Source organism: Lycorma delicatula, chromosome 2, assembly GCF_047948215.1.
Source record: "Lycorma delicatula isolate Av1 chromosome 2, ASM4794821v1, whole genome shotgun sequence".
In the NCBI taxonomy this organism is placed as follows: domain Eukaryota; kingdom Metazoa; phylum Arthropoda; class Insecta; order Hemiptera; family Fulgoridae; genus Lycorma; species Lycorma delicatula.
Genome location: NC_134456.1, coordinates 80,441,025 through 80,454,548, shown reverse-complemented (window position 1 = coordinate 80,454,548; position 13,524 = coordinate 80,441,025). Strand labels below are relative to the sequence as shown.

Below are 13,524 nucleotides of genomic sequence, written 5' to 3'. Positions count from 1 at the left end.
TTGCAAAAACTATACCCGCTAGGTGGCGTCAGTGTCGAGATATTTACGAAACAAAAACAGACTTTCTTCTTCTATATATAAAAAGCAATGTTCGTATGTGTGTCCACTATAGACAAACATACTACTGGAACAATTTACGCGCGGGGAAAAAGGGAATAAAGGAAAGATGGAAAAGGGAAATAGGGGGGAAATAAAAGGAAACTGGGAAGTGGGGAAAAGAGGAAACTGGGAAATAGGGAAAAGTAAAAGGAGAAGAAGGGAAAAAGAGAAATAGGGAATAAGGTAAAAAGGGTAACAGGGAAAAATGGAAGAAGGGAAATAGGGAAAAAGAGATAAAGTGAAAGATTAAATTTGGTGAAATTCTGTAACGTTAATTTTTTAATATTTTTTATCAAACTTTCAATTGTGTTCATTTAATCTATGTTTATACTCAAATCTAGCAATAGGGAAGCATTGCCGGGTCTTAATAAAAACTTTATTGTATTCATAAAAAATAAAAATTTGCGATCTGAAGGAAAATAAAATAATTTCATGATCACTGATAGATATGGTTATTGATCGTTGTTAATTCCATGACATAAATATTCGGATGATAATCAATGCAAATTGCTTGGCTAACTTTCAAATAATCCAACGATGAGGTAATTAATAATTCACACTAAACAAAGCATTAGTGACAGCTAACTGTGCTTTCATGTTATATTCAATGCAACTCATAGTAACAAATATCAGTGACCCTTATAATCTATATTTGATAAAATGAATACAAAGATTAAAAAACAAATTCGTATAATTACCTAAAATAAATAAAAATAGTATTTAACTTCAAATACCGCATAGAATAAAGAGCCGCGTAGTGGAGGTTTACGATATCTATAAGCACAAAAGTAATGCTACAAAGGTATGTGTTTAAAACGGGCAAACGTAGGGACAATTTTATTGCTTCTGTTATTCTGTTATTATTGCTACTGTTATTTGAATGGATAACAGTTACATGCTTATAAAGTCATAACGTATTTGAATAACGGAGAGAACGATGGTACCAAATTAAATATTATGGAGGAGGCAGATTGGTTAAAACATCTGGATTTGTGGCAAGACATTGAAGAGGATACATAGGTGTATGAAAATGTTGATCTTTTCGGAATCGATAATATCACATCAGATTTGGAAGATATTCTGAAAACTAACAGAAAGGCGTATAATACTGATAGCATTAATGTGTAGTTATTTAGATACTGTGGTTTTTTTGTTTAAACTTCATTTTTGCACTTTGTAAATATGTGAAAATAAACTTTTTCAAGAATGGCTGCTATTACCAGTTCACCGTATATTGAAAAAAAAAGAGATAGAAGTGAATGTTACAATTATCGTTGTATGATGTAGTCTGCAACACATCGGTTGCAGGTGCAGGCTATATCTGAAATGACGGAAGTACAAAGTGTTTTTCGGTGGGGTCGTTCATGCATCGATATAAAGGTTCACCTTGCATCAGGTTTTTGAAAAAGAAAGGTAACTTTGAACTCGAAATGTATATAGTATTTCTTGATTAGAAAAGCGTTTGATAAGATTAAAAGACAATTTACCGTACCCCCCGCCCCCGAACAAGCCCCATAACTTGATTTTCCAGACCGAAAATAAAAATAAAAAAAACAAATCGAGTATATATCGGTATTTTAAAGTACAATAGATATGATAATAAAATACATAAATACGAAAATATTCAGAAAGTAAAGAATTTAATTCGTTCATTTAAATTACAATATTAATATTAATTACCGTAGGTACTAGTTTAGTTCAGAATCAGTAAGCCAGTAAAACGAAAGGAAAGTATCATGTTGAAAAGGATCATTTCAATACAGTTTTTAATATGGGATTTTATTTGTAATTAATCACCGTCACTGCCAATCTCTGTAGAAGGTTTACCGGTAGTCTCCACGTCGCTCTGCCAAAGGTGATCGTCTTCACTACCATCAAGTTCGTTATTCCGCATTTTTTTAAACTTTTCCTTACTAATTCCGTGGAAATACCTTCCCAAGCATTTTTATCCAAACACAAATCTGGTTAAAATCTGGGAGTTTGATTCTTCCTGTAGGCGTGAGAAAGAAATTTTCATCAGCCATTTCATTTCCTCTACAGTTGTTTTAATGCAGATTAGAATGGTTTATTAACGCAGATATCTATTGGTTGCAATAGAGATGTCAATCCGCCTGGAATTATTACTTGATTTGTCTTACCCTTATTGCCCTTTTTTTTAAATGTGTTTCACTTTATCAGTCGTATGCCCCCGATAACTATCCATTACTAGCATACCGGTATTTTTTTTTATAAAGTAAATCTGCTAATCGCTTTTGCGATACACACCTGATCCAATCTAAAATCAAGGTTTCGTCCATCCAACCTGATTCCTGTGCTCTGACAATAACTCCATTTACCTGTACGGTAGGAAGAGTTTTTCTTTTAAAAACAATGTACGGAGGTAATTTTTATTCATCAGAAGTAATGCAAAGCATAACACTACACCTTTGTTTTTCGCACCGCCATTGCAAATCGCAACACTTTTTTCACGCTTTTGTTTACGGTTTTGTCAAATGGCATTTTAAAATATACGAAGGTTTTATCACCGTTTCCTATTTGAGAAGGCAAATAGCATTTATCTTTTCTAAGATTTATTATGTATTTGTGGAAATGTATTATTTTTTGTTCATAACCATCTGGAAGTTGTTGAAAAATGGTCGTTTTTCGTCTTATTGACAATTAATTTTTTGCAAAAAATCCTGTTATCCATCCATGGCTTGCTTAAAAATCAACTTTATTCAACGATTTAGTGATTTCACGAGCATATGATTCACACATTTCTGTCGTGACAGCATAACAGCATTACTTTTTTCCATAACAAAGTCATACAATTATTTTCTGTGTCTGTGCATTTTGGTTTTAAGCCACGAAAAGCTTTTTTATTACTATTGCCTTTCACCAGAATTTGCTTTTTCTTACGCCAGTCTCGAATGCAGCTTTCATCTACGTCAAATTTTCTTCCTGCCGCCCGATTTCCAATTTGTTCAGCCTCTTCTATAACGGGTAGTTTTTCATTTACTATAAAAGATTGTGGACGCTGTCCTTTTGTACTCATTTTAATGTTGTAATTAAAATAAATCACCGCATTAAAATTTACAAGATAAACTAAGCAGATAAAATGCACATAACCGTCCACATATACAAAAAGTACAATGACTATGGCAAATACACAAGACGACGATGAGTAACTGATATGTAACAGTATTGTCATTAGAACCGGATGCAGCGTATACAGAATGAATCAGTTTTTAAAAAATTCCGTAACTTCGTTCCTATCGATAATACGAACAGGATGTTAATAATTAATTATGTATTCTGTATAAGCGGCATCCGGTATTGATAAACGAAAGCCTAATGTAACTTTATTTATGTGATTGAATTTAGTTAGGTACTTCTAAGAAAACGAGTTTGTACTCTGGTATTATTAAGAAGATGATCAGTGGAGAATAATTTGTAAATACTAATTTAGGAATTCGCCAAGGTTGTTATTTGTTACCAGTTTTTATTTAATTTATATTTTGGTGAGCCGATCTATTAATGGAAACAGCATGTGTCTTTGAGCATTCTGCTTAAGAATATTTATATTAACGCATTAATGTTTGTCGATGATTTAATAATTTTACCTGAGAATGAAATATGATTTGCAGTTATTTATAGTGGTACTTTTTCGTTTTAACCTCCCCATTTTTTTCGCATTTTTTCAAATAAAAATTACTTAATATAGCATATTTTGAATAAATAATTGATTAAATTTTATATAATAATTGATAATTGATTTGATTTGTTTTATATAATATTCGAGTGTAAAATACAGAATAAGATGTGAAAGAACAATCACACTAAATTTGTGAACGTCTCTAATTCCATCACTTTTTACATAAAAGTAATAATAAATAAAAACATTATACACTAAGCAATATGCAGATAAAACTTATATTCTCAGTTCTGAAAATAAAATAGATCAAATTCTATTCTAACCTAATGATTATTGATTGAAAATTATTACTAATGAAGATCTACAAATGAAATAAGATCATTAAGAATTAACCTCGAGTGAAGACATAAATATGAAATCCATTGTAATTAATGTTAAATTACATCAGTTTATAATCTTCAAACTGATCATGTGCTATTTTAACTACGTAAAACCTATCCAAAATAAATGTAGAAAAGTTTGTAATTAGAAGTACTGAAGACCGTTAAGTATTGAAAGGACTATGTAACATTAAAATAGATTTTAAAGAAATAAAGTGTTATGGTAGTTAATTTTAAACAAAAATAACAAATTTTCATATGAATTTTATCCCTAAAACTTTATTATTTTGTTTTACTTTTACTTATTATTTACTCTTACCTAAGTAATTATTTCAACTTTTACTTTCTCTTCTAGATAGCGCTACAGCACTAGAAGGGAAAGTATTGTAATCGGTCCAATTTAGACATATGCGGTTTTCACCGAATCTTTGTGTTTTCACACCTAAGAAATCCAAAAAACCGGTTGGTTTTCCAGATGTAATATTCGTATGTACACGTGTGTGTTCGGTGTTGGCTACTAAATCACCTTATATCTCTAGAACTACTAGACCGATTTTGACCAAACTTGGTCAGACTACTTCTACATATCGGGCACTGATGCCATTAAATTTTCAACTTCAAAGATCATGGGGATGAGGATTTAGACCAGGATCACCCTCATTATCTCGAGATTTCTCCTAATTAAGGTCATATTTTTCTTAGACGCATTTGTTAACGATTAAAAAATAACAATATTTTGGAAAATCGCATCCCCCGCTCCAAAAAACTCAAAACTACTGCTATGTTGTGACGTCACAGGTGAGCGGTTGAATTAAATAAATGAACAATATTTAAAGTGTAAAAAAATAACTCAATGTGACTGGGTCTTGAAATTGATACCCCCGTAACTCGGTACATGTTTTGTTAAGCTTCGCGGCTACACCAGTCTGTCGACCGTACAAGCAAGATTTGTTCTATGTATGTTGTGAAATTACATTAATTTAGTTAGTGCCGGGACCTTTCATCCGAAGGTCCCGGGTTCGAATCCCGGTCAGGCATGCCATTTTCACACGCTGCAAAAATTGTCATTCATCTCATTGTCTGAAGCAATACTTAACGGTGGTCCGGGAGATTAAACGAAAAAAAGTTAGTGCCACACCCTCGCGAATTAAATATGGTATGCGCGCGCGCTTTAGTTAGGATAATTGAATTAAATGAAAAATATTATATATATATAAATGAATGTTTGTCTGTCTGTATGTCTCTTATGCCTTCTTAAACCGTTCATCCGATAGCGATGAAACCTTGGAGAATGGTTGGACGCATGCCAGGGAAGGTTTGGAAGGTTTAAATTAGTTTGGACCCGCTAGGTGGCGCTGGCGTCGAGATATTGCGAAAAATTTTATTTATGGTCCGATTTGTCTCATATTCAGAATACATGTTATTACATGGAAAGAAATAACTCTGCAAAAAATTAACCCTCTAGATGGCGCTAGGGTTGAGATATTTAGAAAAATTATATTTATGGACCGATTTGGTTCATATTCAGAATATGAATATTAGTTACGTGAAAATAAATATTTTTGCTAAAACTATACCCGCTAGGTGGGGCCGCTGTCGAGATATTTACGAAACAAACAAACAAATATACAAACAGACCTTTTTATTCTATATATATATATATATATATATATATACAAAAGGCATGTTCGTATGTGTTGTCTTTAGCGTAAAGACAAAAAAACTAATGGACCGATTTACGCGCGGGCTAAAGGGGAAAATGGAAAACGGGGAAAAGGTGGAAAGAGAAAAGGGGAAAACGGCAAAGATAAAAAGGAAACTGGGAGAGGGTCGAGGGAGATGGGAGAAGTTGGAAAGGGAAAAGGGGAAGGAGAATAAGTGAAAGGTAAAATTAATTCAGTATTTAAACTTTTTATCGAATTTTCAATTGTGTTCATTTAGGCTCTCTCTCCCCCACTCTCTCATTCTCTCTCTCTCTCTATATATATATATATATAGAGAGAGAGAGATATTGCTCTCTCTCTCTCTATATATATATAGAGAGAGAGAGAGAGAGAGAGAGCAATAGCGAAGCTTTGCCGGGTCTGGTAGTATTTAAATAAAATTATAAATATTTTAAATTAAGTTGTGTGTGTATGTGTGAGTAAACCGTGCATCAGAAATAATCCACAGCTGTAGGGTTACTCGGAAGGCGGCTTAACCGCGATCCGAGAAAGTCCTACAATAAGAGTACGAGTAAAACTAAATGATGAATACTTAAATTTTTATTTACTCTATGTTTTTTATGGACATTTAAATAATATCTCGTGTTCAGTCTATGAGTATAAGTTTGAAATAAATAAATAAAAATTACGGTTTAATTTTTCTCATAAATTAACTGTAATTCTTTTTTTTTTCAAAAAATAAAAGATATTCACATTGTCAATGAATACCTCCCCATGGCACTTTTTACATTTTCTACCGTAGAGATAATATACGTATCGATAATTGATCAATGTATTCAATCGGGCTGAAATTCAAGCTCTGCCTTTTTCTCGTAAACACTGGATGTACTTTTATTTTCGATTAATTTTAAGTTTATAAATAAATTAAATTAATTCAATCTATGCACTATATTTCTTTTTCATTAATGATTAATTTTATTTTAGTAAAAATTTTATTTGAAACCTCTATTATATTTTTAGTTTCATCTTTTATTTGTTTTCTTAAGTTTATTTATACATAGTTATCTCCCTGACGTTAACTTTAAAACCAACTACCGTTATTACAACCAGCTGTACAAAATTTAAACAACACTAGGGAAATTACCTAGACCTGTTGTTAAACAGTACAGCTAGTTCATATCCTATTAAAAAGCATTCACCATAAACTGAATTATAATTAGATTATCTTTGAGATTTCAATCTAAGAATCATGTTTAATAAGACAAACAGGCCTAAAATCTTATCACTGGAACAAAAAATCAATTAAAATATGCCATATTTAACAAAATTAGATTTTATGTAGAAAAAGATGATAATTCTGAAATGTTTTATTTTTACTATCTTACCTTTAACTCACAATGTATTTTTTTTTATGTTTGTCCTCATATTTTGCATCCTTAAATTAGCATACTTCCTGACATTGCTTATTGATGAAATTTTGCACAGTTACTAAGGTCGGGTGACATATAATATTCCATCATTACTTTTACAAATCTCCCCGTGTGGGGGTAAATTAAAGGTACGGGTGTAAAAAATTGTAAAATCTGCACAATGGCTATGCGGGGTTTTTGGGATTGCAGATGAAAAATCCGATATTTTATTCGTTTCTTTGAGATATATATAGTAGTTAGGTTATTGCAATTGTATTCGATTTCTCAGGTAATATGATATATTAGTTCTGTGATAGGCGATAAATATCTGATTATTCAAATTTATAAAATTAATAAATAATAATAAGTAAATAAAAATACAAACATAAAATATAAATATAAATAATCTACGCTTAGAAATTAAATTAAAGAATCTGTAAATTAATTGACAACGGACTGTTTCTAGCGGGAGAGAGCGTAAATCTTTTCTTCTAACGTGGAGGGAGCTGTGTGCAGCCTCCTGCGCACCGCCATTGGTCCGCTTTACGCCAATAGCAGCTAAAATAAAAATGTGAGAACATACGACAAACAAACAACCAAAGGTTGAAATCAAGCAACTTTTTCGGTTGAAAATCAAAAAGATGAATTGAATCAGTACATTTATGGTAGCTAGGTATGTACATCTGAGGTCGATTGGCGATTTTTTGACTTTCCAATACATCTACGGTATTCCACTATTGTTAACATAACGGTTCACTTAGAAAACTATCAACGTATTTATTTCACTGAACAAAATGTCCAACAAATACTTGAAAGTTACAGAAGACCATTCTTATTGCTGTTTTTGAACTTTGTCAGTCCGATGACTTCGCTAAGACACTGTTATATCCTTAAGTTCCTAGATGCTATATCTATAATAATAAGTTTAGCAGAAGAAAAAGCGGAACTGACATCGAAGGAATTCCTGGAATCAAAAAGGATGCTGCTCTGGGTAGAGTACATACAATTCATTCAAACCAAATTGAATACTTTCATCTGCGTATGTTATAGCAATAATTTTGAAGGTTCTACATCTTTTGATTACTTGAAAACTGTTAATGGTGTGCTACATCAAACATATGAAGCTGCTTGCGCTGCACTTGGCTAATTGGAAGATGGTAATCATTGGAAAGACAGGCTTGCTGATATTTCTATCTGTCAATCTTCGCCTAAATTGAGAGAATTATTTGCAATTATATTAGTTTTTGTCATCCTGCCCAAACGAACGTATTGTGGGAAATGTTCCAAAATAACTTTTGTAAATACATTTTATTTCATATCTGACATCAAACTAATAAAGTTGGGATTACAATTTCAGATGAAATATTGAATAGAGATCTCATTGAGATTGAAGATATTATCGTTACGTTAAGTGAAAAATACTTACGCGATTACGGTTTACCAACACCAACAGGTGATAATCAAGAAGCTATTAATGCTTATGATATAATGTTAGGACTTTCTTTCGACGTCGTTGAACAAAAATAATTTGTAAGTATTAATCTTCTTAATTAGTACCAGATCAAGGACAGGCGTTTGATGATATAAATGATAGTGTTGCTACAACAACCCAAAGAGTTTCTCTTAGATGCTCCTGGAGGCACTAGGAAAAGTTTCTTAATCAATCTGCTTCTTGCTCAAGTTCGCTTAACTAAAAACGTTGCAATCGGTGTAGCATCATCAGGAATAACTGCTACAATTATATATGGTGGGAGAACTGCACATTCCACTTTTAAGTTACCGTTAAATATTGCATGTGGGCAAGAATCTGTTTGTTCTATTCGTGAAAATGGTCCACTTGGATAAATTTTGCGATGTTAAACTTATAGTGTGGGATGAATGCACAATGAGTCATCGAACTCATGTTGAAGCCATTGATTGAACCCTTCGAGATATTATATCATGGGTGGTAAATTAACAAGTGGTATAACTTTCGTGTTTGCTGGAGAATTTCGGCAGACATTGCCTGTCTTCGCGAGAGGAACTATGGTTGGTGTTTTTCATCACCTTAATCATCATCACCCTTAATTAAATCATCACCCTAATTAAAATTTGTCCTCAGTATTAATTTAAGAACTAATATGAAAGTTCATCTTGGGGGTGACGATGCTAACTTTCCCTTACAACTACTAAATATTGGAAATGGAACTCTTCCTCACAATGATGATTAATTTTCTGTCGATGAAAATATTGGTACCGTTATGCATACAATGGATGATCACATTTACAATATTTATCCAGAAGTTAGTAAACTTTTACAAAAAACGTACGAATGGCTTTGCGAAAAACTTATCATAACTCCTCGAAATATTTCTGCATTTGAAATTAATAATATGATTTTAGAAAACATTGAAGGCCAAAGTAAGGAATTTCGATATGTAGATTCTGTAATCAATAGTGAAAATGCAGTCCATTATCCTCCAGAATTTTTGACTTCTCTTAATCCTGTACGTTTTCCACTTCATAGTCTCAACCTTCAAATGAGAGTTCCGATTACTTTATTACGAAACCTTAACCCTCCAAGGAGGCTACTATTTTAACAGGTTCAGCTGCAAAAGAGCTTGCTCTTATACCCCGAATCACAATGATCCCAACAGACTTACCATTTCAATTCAAGAGGCTGCAATCCCCTATAAAACTTTCGTTTGCTATGACAATCAATAAAGCGCAAGGCCAGACATTCATTGATTTACGATTAGACTGTTTTTCTCATGGACAATTATATGTTGGACTTTCCAGAACTGGTAATTCATGAAAGTCAGTACATTCTGCTACCAGAAAATCAAAACGCCGCATAAAATATCATATACCCGAAGTTCTATCAATTTAATACTGTTCGAAAATTGGTTGGCTACATTATAATCTCAGCCAAAGCAGAGACGTGGGATGCGATATATATAATATAACATGTGAGTGATCAATAGCCACCAAAAACTACTGAAGATAAATTGATGAAAATTTGTATACATTTTCTCCTTACGGTGTAAGTGCATACTAAGACAATCCACTTTGACATTCCGAGTTTAATGGTTTAAAATGGAGTAACATGAAATTACTATTATTATTATCTTTTTATTTCTCGGTAACAGATGTAGATATCAATTTAATTTTTGTTGTGTGTAATTTTGATATGAGAATATCTAAAAATTGATTTCTACATTTTTTGAAATTCAAAGATTAAAAATGTTAAAATGAATTTTTGATTTTCTTTTAAACCCTGTTACTTTTTTAATTTCTCAGTAACAAATGAAGAATTTCAAACAAATGAACTAATGAAATAACAAATGAACTAATTTTTGGAGAATGTAATTTTCATATCAATAAACCAATTTCTAGATCATTGAAATTCGACCTTGAAAGGGGATGAAAAAAGTTAAAGATGGTTTTGATCAATGATTGTAAATTTTCCCGATCCCGACTATAGTAAACTAAATAAATATTTAGTAGATTTGGGCTTGCAAATACTCTTCAGATAAATATTTAAAAACGATTTTAGGGGTTTTCTTTAATTCCGGTTTTTTTAGGAATGAAAAGGTAAACGGCGCTGTGTTTCAATCAACACAGCCACTGCCACCGTAAATGTATGAGTGACTGGCTGCACCTATCTCCTGTTACTTGACTAAAGAACATAAAATAAAAGAATTGACCGCTAAGAGAAACGAAACTAGCCTTATAGCGCAGGCGAAGTTGCGATTCGGAGTTAGTATATATATATATATATATATATATATATATATATACTAACTGTAATAATATGACTCTTCCGTTAATGTAAGGATTCCAACGTGAGGTCATACATCTAAATCGGTTCAGCTGTTGAGCTGCTAGAACAAAAAAAATACGTACATACATATACCCTAAAAACATTATACTTCTTTTTGGGCAGTTCAATAAAAAGTAATAATTTCTGCTCTACAATCAAGTCCCTGCGGGAAGCAGAATGACTTTTAGGACTGAATACCACGTACCTAGCACAATAAATCAGTTCACATCTCACTTTTCTTAGTAAGCTTGGCACGAGGTGCTTGTTGTTCTTGAAAGCAGCTATTTCATTTTTTGAGAATAATTTGTAACTTATGTCAGGTCGTTACCTTACAATCATAACGGATATGGCGCTTAACCAGCATTCAATACTATGTTATATTAAAAGAAATTTGACTATATTTATACTTTATACCTATTTATACTTATTTATACTTAAATTTATAATATATACTTTATTATACTTATATTTATACTTAATATAAACAATAAAATATTTTTATTATAAAAATAAATAAGCAGTTATTTCTCATATTCCTCATTAAGATTATTATAAATTTATAAAAAGGTTATTTGAAATTAAATTTTAACCTATATATATATATATATATATAAAACCAATTTTTACCTATATATATATATATATATATAAAATAACCAATTTATATATCACATATAAAACGTATAGACCGTAATGTAAACATATAGACTGGTTCAATCGTTTATTAATAAAACTTACATAAATCTTAGTTTTATAGTTACGCTAAAATAGTTCTTATAATAAGACTTTTTTTTACTATTATTGTAATTTTTCATGCTGGTTTATTTTAAATATATATTTGTAGTATATATAAATCATATAACCAAGGTTTAACGTCTATATTGGGGTAACATAAATAGAAAATATTAATAGCAAAAGAATGGTGACTTGTAATATCTTTATATCAGTCACAGTTTACATCAAGGGAGCCATTTTCTTTGGCAATAAGAATTTATGAATGGTTGTTTAAAGGGAAGTAGAAAAAGAGATGTTTGAAAGAAACAGAAAAAAAGCAATGAAAAAATGTATGGTGAAGAGATATCGTCGCTTGACAGGAATTGCCAGCAGTATAATAATAGTAGTAGTTTGCATGTTTCTTGACACCTGGATATTTTCCAAAGCCACTTTGGGAATAAGATAACCTTTGTCACAGATATTAGAATTGATGTAAGATATATTTACCTGTCAAAAAATATGCACGTATGGATTTGAATTATTATATTATTATATTTTTATTAAATAGAAGGTATAAAATCTTTTTCTTTTTTTTGTAATAATTTTATTGACTGAATGAGGCGTGGTCTCAATGGTACCTAGGCATTTATGTGTGTGTTAGCGTAAAGATAACTTCTGAATAATTTAACAGTTTGAGAGAAACTTTGAAGGAATGTTTCATGAAAACTAGAAGGAAAATAGTTTGTAAAAGAAAATATGTCAAGTATTTAGGCCATTATAAAGTAATTTTTTTTTCACTTTTCTTCAACTTCTTATATCATGATTTTATAATAAAAACTAGCAGACCCGGCAATGCTTCGCTATTGCTAGATTTGAGTATATATATACAATACATATATATATATATGAATACAATTGAAAGTTTGGTAAAACATTAAAAAGATTAACAATATGGAACTTCATAAAATTTAACCTTTCACTTTATCTCTTTTTCCCTATTTCCCTTCTTCTATTTTTTCCTGTTCTTTTTTCTTTTCCCCATTTCCCCTCTTCCCTTTTAAATCGGACCAGTAGCGTAAATCGGTCTAATAGTTTTTTAGTCTATAGCGGACACACATACGAACATTGCCTTTTATATCTATAGAAGAAGTCTGTTTGTATACTTCTTTCTTTGTTTCGTAAATATCTCGACACCGGCCCTACCTAGCGGGTATAGTTTTTACAAAAATTTCTCTTTTCGCATAACTAATAAGTATTCTGATCGGTCCATAAATACAAATTTTTATTAAAAAAAAGGGGTCCATTTTTTTATAAAAATATTTCTTTTCACGTAACAAATATATATTTTAAATATGACCCAAATCCGACCATAAATCCAAGTTTCTCCAAATATCTCAACCCCAGCACCATCTAACGGGTCCATTTTTTGCAGAGGTATTTCTTTCCGTGTAAATAACACATATTCTGAATATGTGCCAAATCGGACCATAAATACAATTTTTCAAAATATCTCGACCACAGCGCCACCTAGTGGGTCCAAACTAATTCAGAAACATTCCCTGGCATGTGTCCAACCATTCCACACAGTTTCATCGCTAACGGATGAATGGTTTAGGAAGACATACAGACGACAAACATTCGTTTTTATATATATAGATTAAAACACAAAAAAATAAAATACAACTAAATGTATTGTCAGCGTACAGATTAAATTTTAAAAAAATTCAATTTAATTGAGTCTAATCTCCTTAATTATTATTATTATTTTTAATTATTAGTAGCGGACCTGCAATGCTTCGCTATTGCTAGATTTTAGTATATA

General features: G+C 31.4%; 1 protein-coding gene across 4 annotated transcripts in view; it reads left to right on the top strand.

Annotated features, from left to right (window-relative positions):
- Positions 1-13,524, top strand: part of LOC142320205 (uncharacterized) — an 804,138-nt gene that overhangs the window by 641,424 nt on the left and 149,190 nt on the right. The gene's annotated exons all lie outside the window — the stretch shown is intronic.